This window comes from Haliaeetus albicilla, chromosome 13 (assembly GCF_947461875.1).
Source record: "Haliaeetus albicilla chromosome 13, bHalAlb1.1, whole genome shotgun sequence".
Lineage (NCBI taxonomy): Eukaryota > Metazoa > Chordata > Aves > Accipitriformes > Accipitridae > Haliaeetus > Haliaeetus albicilla.
In genome coordinates, this window is record NC_091495.1 from 32,117,233 (window position 1) to 32,126,827 (window position 9,595).

General features: G+C 46.6%; 1 long non-coding RNA gene across 1 annotated transcript; it reads left to right on the plus strand.

Annotated features, from left to right (window-relative positions):
- The first annotated feature begins 3,152 nt into the window (after positions 1–3,152).
- LOC138688648 (uncharacterized) lies at positions 3,153–9,032 on the plus strand. Its single transcript, XR_011327533.1, has 3 exons — positions 3,153–6,860; positions 8,194–8,301; positions 8,670–9,032. It is a non-coding gene; the product is annotated as an uncharacterized lncRNA (long non-coding RNA).
- Positions 9,033–9,595: the final 563 nt, after the last annotated feature.

Here is a 9,595-nt window from a genome sequence, read left to right on the forward strand (position 1 = left end):
TGTTGGCAGCTCAGACTCTGAGGACGAGGAGGGGGGCATTCAAACCTGGCTTTTTAGGCATCTCGGACCAGATGACCTCCTGAGGTGCCTTCCAGCCTCCATTATTCTGTGATTTGGAGGCCCTGGCTCACTACCGACATTGTTCTAGCCCGGGAAAGTGCTAACCCTTTGACCCATGAGGAGTTTTTAAGGAAACAGTGATAACTTACATGGTTAACAGTTTGCTGCCTGACTTGTCTAGGGCCCAACAGTCTACATGATGTGTGGGAACCCTCCGTGCTGCCGGAGTCTGTACGGCAAAGCTGCAGGCACCAGCCTTGCAGGCCCTCCCGGATCACGGGTGAAATGGTGAGAGCACATTCAATTCGCTCTGCTCACTGACTGTGCCAGCCTGCACTAGGAGAAACCTGTGCAGTGATGACTCAGACTCAGATGATTACTTGACCCAAAGGAAGGCTTGATGGTACACTGAGGCTGGGACACACCAGCAGTGATTATAAGATGATTCACTGCCTGTGCTCTGCCATTCAAAACATCCTCTGTATTGCACAGGCAGGGCCATTCACGGAGGCTGCAAGGAGGAAGTGATATTTGCACCTTTAGCTGCCACCTTCTCACCGAACCTTTCAGCCGCTGCCCCTGGCAGGGTGCCTGTCTCCCTCTGCTCATGCTGACACTAGAGAGGTTTGCTGGCAGGGGGGCAGCTCCCTGACGCTGCCATGCGACTACGGCCAGGCACCCCTTGCTGATAATGTCCATCCTCACCCTAAGAGGGTTTGGCCAGAAGTGTAGTGCCGCCAGGCATCCCAGCGTCCCCCCAATGCCATCCTGTGCAGTGTGGAAGCATGTTGTTGGACTTCAATGCTAAACTGAGGGGCAGGTGGGAACTCAAGGTCCTTTAATTCTCTGTGCTCCAGCCCGTAATTTGCACATCATTCTTCAAAACTCTCATAAATTCTTTGTGCTGTCAGAAATGTGGAGCTCACACAGCCCAGACTGCTTCTGTGTTTCTTTTAGAGGGGCACATAGCCTGCTGTCTCTTTTCATTTCTCATGCTGCTGTCTATACTTTCCTTCTTCCTGTTCCGCCCACCTTTTTGTCTTCCTCTCCTCTCCTCCAGATTTTCTCCAGCCAGATACGTGCACTCACATGGTTTCACCAAGATGGTCTGAATGCACTGACTACACTTTCCAAAGCTCTGATATTACTGCATGCAAAGCAGGGAAGTCCTCAGCACCTGGGAAGTACCATTTTTCCTGACCCAGGAACTGATACTGCTTGTGGCAGTTTGCTGGAGGCACTGGTAAGATCTGAGGCACGGAAAGTTTACTCATGTTGGCTGGGACTCACAAACGTGTTGGGGCTAATAACGCACATGGCTTGTATTGTGCTTTCCCTGAAGCTAAGTTGAGCAACATGTTCGTTAACAAGTTAGGCATTACTCAGAGCTCCCAAACCTCGTGTTTTGCCAGTGACAAAGTTGCAAACTTGTAGTACAATGCTCCCAACGTTTTCTGTGTAGTGTAATGGCCAAGCTCCAGCAGAGTTGTGCTCCATCCTTTTCGTCTTACAGTTCTGCCTGGACTTTTTTCAAATTTAAGTCTTCAGCTGTCATGCACTCTTGCCAGCTAGCCTATATTTCTGAATAACTAGGTGAATTATCTCTGGAAAATAATATATCCAATGAATTTAGCCCTTTCTTCCTACGAGTGAACTGTCTTCAAACTGTCTTTCAAATGTATTTTATGTGCAGTAGTATTATTTGTGCTTTGTCTAAGCGTGTGCTAGCTATGGATTCTCTGTGTGCTCTTGGATATAACTGTGGTTTTAAGTACCCACCGCTGGTTATTCATAGCGCACATTTAGTCATTTAACAAACATGGTATTAGTTCTGCTCTCTAAGTGGATGACTAATACTCTTATAAATAGGAGGAATGTGATCTGAAAGGTCACGTGAATGTTCCCAGTGTGAACATATCCCCAAACTATGAGACTTCTCATTCCAGGAGCATGCTTGCAAAAAAGAAAATGCTCATTATTAGGAAGAAGAAAAAGGGTTCAAAACCCATTCAGGCAATTTCTCTGCTATAACTCAAACAATTTGCAATTGTTTGTTGAGTTTTGCATTGCAAAAGGTTTTTGCAATGTTTGCTTTTCTCTGCAATCTCTCCTGACCTGCTTGGGAACATAGGAACTGCCCTGTTGGAACAGTCCTGATCTCTCTCCTGTGCCAGTGCCCTCCCTTGGAACATAACAGGACCTGAACATTTCTTAAGTAGATATAACTTTCTTCCTAACCTCTTTCACATCCCATTGGAAAGCAAGACAACGCCTAACACTGCATTCCAAAGGAAATGAGAAGGGTGCACAGTACAGGTTTCTGCACAGTCTGTAAACCAACAGCTTTCCTCAGCTCAATACCATGGAAAGAAGATGCTGTGCTGCCCAGGCGGTGGAGGAGGAACGGGTGGTGCTGCCTCTGAGGTGGGGTCCTTGCTAATGCAGCCTCCCAAGAGGTCGGGTTTCTCTGTTGGGGAACGCTGGAGGTAAAATGCAGCAGATCAGCTGTGCAGGCACCCTCATCTTTTCATTTTTATCAAATGAAAGCAAAATAACTGAATGCTGCCGCTTTCCTGCCATTGCAAGGTTTGGTTTATATTCACAGGAATACAAGGCTAAGGAAGGGAGGACTGGTGGCCTCAGGACATCCAGCTTCATTTCATGACTGTGCCACATAGTTGCTGAGGGTATGTCTGTAGCATACGCTTAGCCCGGGTTTGAGCTGTCTATCTTCACGCACTGCCGGTTTGGGCAATTAAAGTCCTTGGCTGGCCTGCGGCACCCCCTTGGTCACGTCTGAGGCCTTCGTTGGCTGGACCAGTGAGGGCAGGGCCATCATGCTGGGGCTGGGGCAGGAAGGTCCCACGGAGGCCACGTGCCAGGGGTTGGGCTGCTGCCACTGCCACAGTGATGCCAGCCCGGTGAGGCACCTCTTCTGCTTGCTGTGGTGTGAAGTCAAGATGAAGCCCTTCCAGTGCAGAAACAGGCAACCATGGCACCATCTTCCCCTCTGTCTACAATTCAGGTATGCCCAGGTGCTCACCTGCTGGGCTTTGGGCTGGTGGAGCAGAGCAGGGGGAGATGCTCCTGGGGGCAGGTTCAACTCCCAGCTGGGAGGTGGCACTGGCTGCATCAACACTTCTCCACTCAGCCCCTTCAGTGTCAGATGTGATGGTTTAAGCCACCTGTAGCTGAAGTTAGTTTGACTTTGCACTGGAATGAAGTGGAGGAGAGGACTTGCACGGCTGGCTCGGAGATGTGTCCTGATCAAAATAGAGGCAGGTACGTTGGGTCGCTGGCCAAAGCCTGAGGTACAAGCCTGGGTGGCAAGTAGCTATGTCTGTGCTAATAAACCAGGCAGGGGCAGGAGCTGTGGCTCTGCTTTGTGGCTGAGTAATGCTGTCTGGCCATGGTGTGACAGATAAACCCTCTAGCCCTCCAAATCCATGTGGCCACATACAGACTACCTATTGGGAACAGTCCCAGCCCATGCTAACTCCTGGACTGTGCTTGGGAACGGTTTGGGAGAGCACTGGTTGTCCTGGGCCAAAACTGTACTTGGGACCACACTAAGAGCTGGAGGGATGGATGGTTGAGCTCCCCCACTGGTGCCCTGATTCACTGGCTTGATTTTGTGCTCCAGATGCTGCCAGTCTGGCAGGTGTCGGGCAAGTTACCTAATGTGTGATATAAGAAAGAGAGGACTCTTCCAGCTTTATTTCTAGCCTTTGTCCCTTTGTGCCCTCTCTCACATGGGGGTAAGAGTGCATGCTTACCTACAGAGTAGTGAGACTTCAGAATTGGATACATTGGGAAACTGGGGTGTGGTATAGGTGAAAGTCCAAATTCACTGCAGCAGTTTACAGAAATTCGATTCAGTGAAGAGTTGGGCCTATGGTATACACATGCCATAAAGATGGTATTCCCAGTTCACAGACCTATCGTAATTTGGTCCATCCTTATTATACAGTTACAGAAATGCATTAGCATTAAAATATGTGGGCTAAAAGCAGTCAGTTGTGTCCTATGTTTTCCTCCTGCCAGCCTTTGTCTTGACTTTAGGTTGCAGATTAGAAAGGACAGCTGAGGATCTGGGTCCCCCCAAGCAGTCTATACACAGTCAAGAAGTCCCAGAGAATTGATAGACTATATATGATGTTTCTTTCTGAGCACAAGACATGTTTCCTAACTTCAGCAGTCTCAGAGGTTTGATTTCAGTGGAAGATAGTATATATAAATGATACTTGATTGGGAAGTGCGTATGCAGGGCTTATGAAACAGTGTGCGTGTCTGCATGTGCGTGCATTAAAATAACAGGGCAAAGGTGACTGCAATATATTATTTACCTGCTGGCTCAGATTTATCTGCCTGCCTTAGTGACTCCTGGCGCTTGTCTCTCTGATTTTGTTCCTAGAGAAAATTTCAGTGCGAAGAACTGTGTTTGAGGGTGCTCTCCTACAGCTTGCATTGTGGGGCTGAGTGGTACATTTAAACTGAAATCAAATGTTCCACTTGGGTTATTTTGGGTGTGCCGACATTTGCTTGCTTGTGGGTGCATCTAGATTTCTCCTCTCCCTTGGTCAGTAGCAGAAGCATTTTTCTTATTGATGGCAAGTAGCTGGTAGTGGTGGGGGCAGGTCTTGTTTGTGGCTACTGGCCAGCTGACAGTGGACAGTGATAAAAACACAGAAAAAGATGGGAAAAAAGGAACAGATAGTGTAATTACACCTGATAAGGATCAGCATGACACTACATGTGCTATATACCTATTTGAAACCTACACACATAAACACATAAAAGAAAACATTCAAGACGTGCAATCAGGTTCTTCCACAGAACAGCCACAATTACCTAAAGAAACAAAAAAGGATTTTTTTATACTGTGGTGCTGGCAGTCAGAGCCTCCCCTCTGACTGCGCCTGAGAGAAGAATGTGTTAAGTGTGAGCAGAATAAATGATCCGTTCGTAACCAGCATGGCAGACACCTGTGTAGCACCTCACTGCAGCACCTTCCTATGCCGGTTGGGTGTCAGGGGCAGGCATCACGACTAGTCAAAAGCAAACCTAGCTGCAGTAGATCTTGAGCAAGATCCTCAGAGATGACTGTTGGAAAAATGCACCTACGTGTTCCACATAGATCTTTTTTTCAGTGCTGTTCAAATCTTGCTGTCTACACTTGGACAAATGCAGATGTGGTTTTACACGTTGCGGGGCAGTTGCAATTCTGAACAGAAGCCATTTTGCAAAGGAGGAAGGAGCAGCACCTACCCTACTCCCAAGCTGCCATCTCTCTCCTGGGGTTCAAAAAAACCAGAAAGCAAGCCCCCAAAGCTTTCTCCTTTTCCACAGTGACACAACAGAACAAAACAGGATTTCCTTCGAAGTGGTAACAGGACAGGCTTTGCAGCATTCTTACAAGGATGAATTTAGATGCCAGAGAGTGGAATTTCCAAATGCATTTTCCTTCCTACACCTTTTCTTTTTCATCTCCATAAATCTGTGTCAGTTTTTAAAGAACCTGTTTTGGGGGGAGGGAAAGGGGACAGAACAAGTGGTGAGCTATTCAGAGCTAAAAGAAGAGATCCACGCTGCCAGAGGTAAGACTGTAGAAAAATGTGTCAGTGTAGCAGATGAGAGTTCTCCTCTCTTAATGCCTCTCCTGAAGCATCAAGGTGTACGTGTTTCTCAAAGGGGCTGTACATCTCAGAGGTAGTCTATGAACTGCATGTTGAAATGGTTGCCATGGCAGTAACTAAGTTAGAAAACGTGATTAGCCAGAGTTGGCCTAAATAGCTGAAGGGAAGCAAAAAAGAAAGAAAGGAAAAAAAAGGCCAAGGGCCTTCTGTTATTTCTAGTACAGATCCATCAGCATTAGACCGTGCCAGGAAGGGGAAGTGGCACTGATGGAGAGGAGCCTGCTCCGCACCCCAGCCCCAGCTGGGGTACCACCAGCAGCCCGCGCTGCGAGGGCACCTTCGCCCCCTTACAACGTGCCAGCACGGCAGCTGCGCTCCAGGGAGGGCCCGTTAGTACAGACCAGTCCTGTTCGTGTTGATCTGGTGAAACGGCACTTCTCCGGAGTGGGAGGCGAGGCCAGGGCACTGCTTGGCCTTCAGCAACCCAGAGAGCACAGTCACAGCGTGCTCCTGGCTGATGCGGGGCACAGCCACGTTAGAAAGCGGGGGATTGGTCTGCAGAGAGGTTGCAAGGCTTGCCCCAAGTGACAGAGAGGGCTGCTAGCCTGAGTGGGGTGTTAATTGGCAAACTCCCTGTCCCTAGAACCGTTCTGATTCTTCTAGCCCACTAACCTACTTGAAGCATGCCTCTGAAAGGTATCCCATCTTCATCTGGAGCCTGAGAACTGGAGAATGCAGCCCTTTTTGTTAATTCATTGCAGTGGTTTATCACACTTGCTTGTTAAAAAAAATAATTGCACCTCATATCTAATTTAAATGTGTATGGTATTAGCGTTCAGCCTCTGGTGCATGCTCTCTGCTATATTTAAAAAACATTATCACTTCTTGAGACTGTGGGTTTTTATTGTGAAGGTTTCTTATGCACTAGAGTCACTTTTGAGCTTGTTTTTGAAGAACTGAAGCAGCAGAATTCTTTCTCTCAAAGGGTTTTCTTTTAGCTCTTCTCAGGGAAAAGTGGAAGACTGGGAGACTAAGGTGAAGATGTCTCGATACCAGGTCTGGATGGAAAAACATCCTCTCTAGGAGCTGTGGAGTGCCACATTAGGGACCAGATGCCCAGTGTAAAATCAACAGAAGAGATTTATGCAAGCTGTGAGTGTACAGGTAGGTGCTCACAGGAGCAGAATCTGTTAGCCCAATTCTCTTCTCTCATAGCTTTCTAAAATAGAGAAGTTTAATTTACATTAGCCTGGAGTGCTTCTGCTTCTTAGTCTGTTGATTGAGATAAGATGAATCTACCCAGGCCAATCCATAACATTTGACCACTTACCAAGGATATCGTTCTCCCCTCCTGTCCTAAGGGATCTGTAGATTCCCCTTTTAAGAGGAGTACAAACCAGCAGTACTTACTGTGGTTAATGGGCATCTGTTTTGGCTGGCAGAGCTGGGGTGAGAGAGATCATATAGCCTGCACTTCAGGAGGAAGAAAAGAAAAACCCACAAGACACCTATTTGCCCTGCATAGCAGGTTGGCTTTTGCCATTATTTGCAAGAATCTCTTCCACTTCTTGCACCTCCTAAATCCTTGTCATCCAGGTTTGAGAGCTGGGACTATCTTCTTTGGCACCAAGTTAACGATATGTTTTTTAGCATGAGCAGCCATTCATATTTTACATTAGTGTTCCTCTCTGTTCCTTTCAAGCAATAATCATAAATATCAGCTTTCATTCCTAGAGCGCCTTTCATCCCAGGGGCTCCCAAAGCACTTTCCAAGCTTAACAAGCTTATTGTAGAGTACTTCTTTAGAAGGGGTGAAACTTGCTTCCCATTAAAGCCTGATTTTTGGGAAGAAAACCCCCAAATTATAACGTCTTCAATACACGAGGGAGCCTTTGCAGCTGTTATTTACTGTACATGTTCCCTTACCAAAAAAGACTGCTTCTTGCTCCTCCATCCCCCCCATCTCCCCCAGCTTAATCCAGCAGCGCTCAGTTACCTGGGGGGAGAAGAGTGCAAGTAATGAGAGATGATCGTCCCCTGTCATCTGAGGAAGTGATTTTTTCTGGAATCCTATTGTTGCCCTCAACAGTTTCTTCTGGCAACTCCATTTCTATCCAGTCTATTTTCTCTTTATCGGGGCAAACGTCCTAGGGCAGAGTTGAATGTCCTGTGGCTTTAGCCAGAGAGGTCACCATCCGTGGTTGGGCTGTGCTAAGGATCATGTGAGACACTGTAGTCCTCTTCAGGACAAAGTCAGCTGGCCTCATTTAAGTCACATTCCCCTGCAATCAAAGCAAAGCCAGTTGCTTTGCACTGAAATGAATCACAGCCTTTCAGATGGTCCTTTATTTGGCTCATCTGTGGGAGCAGTAAGCCCAGAAGAGAAGATTGTTGCTGGTAATTTCTGAACTGAAGAATTTGTTTCCTAATGAATCATATGATTAATTTTAGGGCAGCTTGAATCTGACCAGTGTCAATTTGTTTTCACTGATTTCAGGAGGACTCAGTATGGTGGGACCTGTCCATCTCATGATGCACAGAGCTTTCTTCCATGCCAGCTGTGTGGGAAAGTGGTCTCTCCTCTGCTTGGCTGAGAGAGGCCCAGGTGAGGCACACAAACTCCCATTGCTTCTCCAAGGACACACTGAGAGCCTCTGGTAGAAGGGGGAACAAAAGCCCTATCTCTGGTTCAGTGCTTCAACCGCAGAAATGTAATTTATCAATATAGATAGCTTTAGATGAAAGATACATCAAAGCATATTTTTGGCTGCTGCCTTCAGAGGTAGTACTAAATCTCCTGGGGGAATGCAAGCAGTGAGATATGGTCCAAGTATCAAAATCCCCATCTTCTTACTGTCTCTCCTCCTCTCTCACACTGGTGGGGTTCACAGGGAAGCCCTTTCTTGGGGTTGTAATGTCATCTATTCCCATCAGTAGATTTTGGTTCAGAAATGCACTTTCGTTCTTTTCCAGCAAAACGCTGCCTATTTCAACACTAACTCTGAAGATCTGTAAATTGGCAAAGGATCCAAAAAGAATAATGAACCAGCAGTTACTGTTTACATTGGCCACCTTGTATAAGTGCTGATATTAGTATTTCTGAAAGGATTCATTCATCACTGAACAAAGGTTTGTACCTGTGAATAAGAGCTTGCTTGGGAGGGCCTGTGTGCCTCCTTTCCTCTATCAACAAAGCTTACAAATGTCAAGAGATGGTTTTGCAATGGATGTTAATGCATACCTATTACTTCAGGATGAGAATAAGCCACCGAAAATATTCCATGCCTATTTCTGATGCTGTAATGAAAGCGGCAGTAAATGTAAAGAAACATATTATTTATTTTCATGTGTCGCATTTATTTATTTATTTATAGACCCCAATATATATATTGAAAGTGGCTCTCTTGGGCTTTTTTTAAAACTAAAATCCTGCAATACAACCTCAAGCCCAGTGATTAGTTCTCATGTCATGGAAAATCAAGTAGACCTGCACTAGAAAGAACAATGGCTGTTGAAAACATTTTGCCCTTTCCAGACTATGACCTCTTCTGGGGATGTCAGCAAAGTAAACATACTTTTATGAAGTACCCCTAAGTCTTCCTTATCTCCTGCTGTTTGTCACACTTGTTGCAATTTGCCTTAAATTAGTTGCCTTCACACCGAGGCATATGATGCTGTTTTGCTTAAAAAAAGAGGTTTGTATGTTCTGCACTGGCCCAGCTGGCATGCCATGAGCCATGGCTCAGAGGTGGAACAGGTCCTCTGCACGGCCAGCAGCCAGCGTTTGTTCCATCCTCATACTGCAGGTCAGGAGTCCCTCAGCAATGGAGGACGCATAGCAACAGCATTTGTGTGGGGGGCAAAAACGTTCAGTCTCTGGGGGATGCCCACATTTTGAC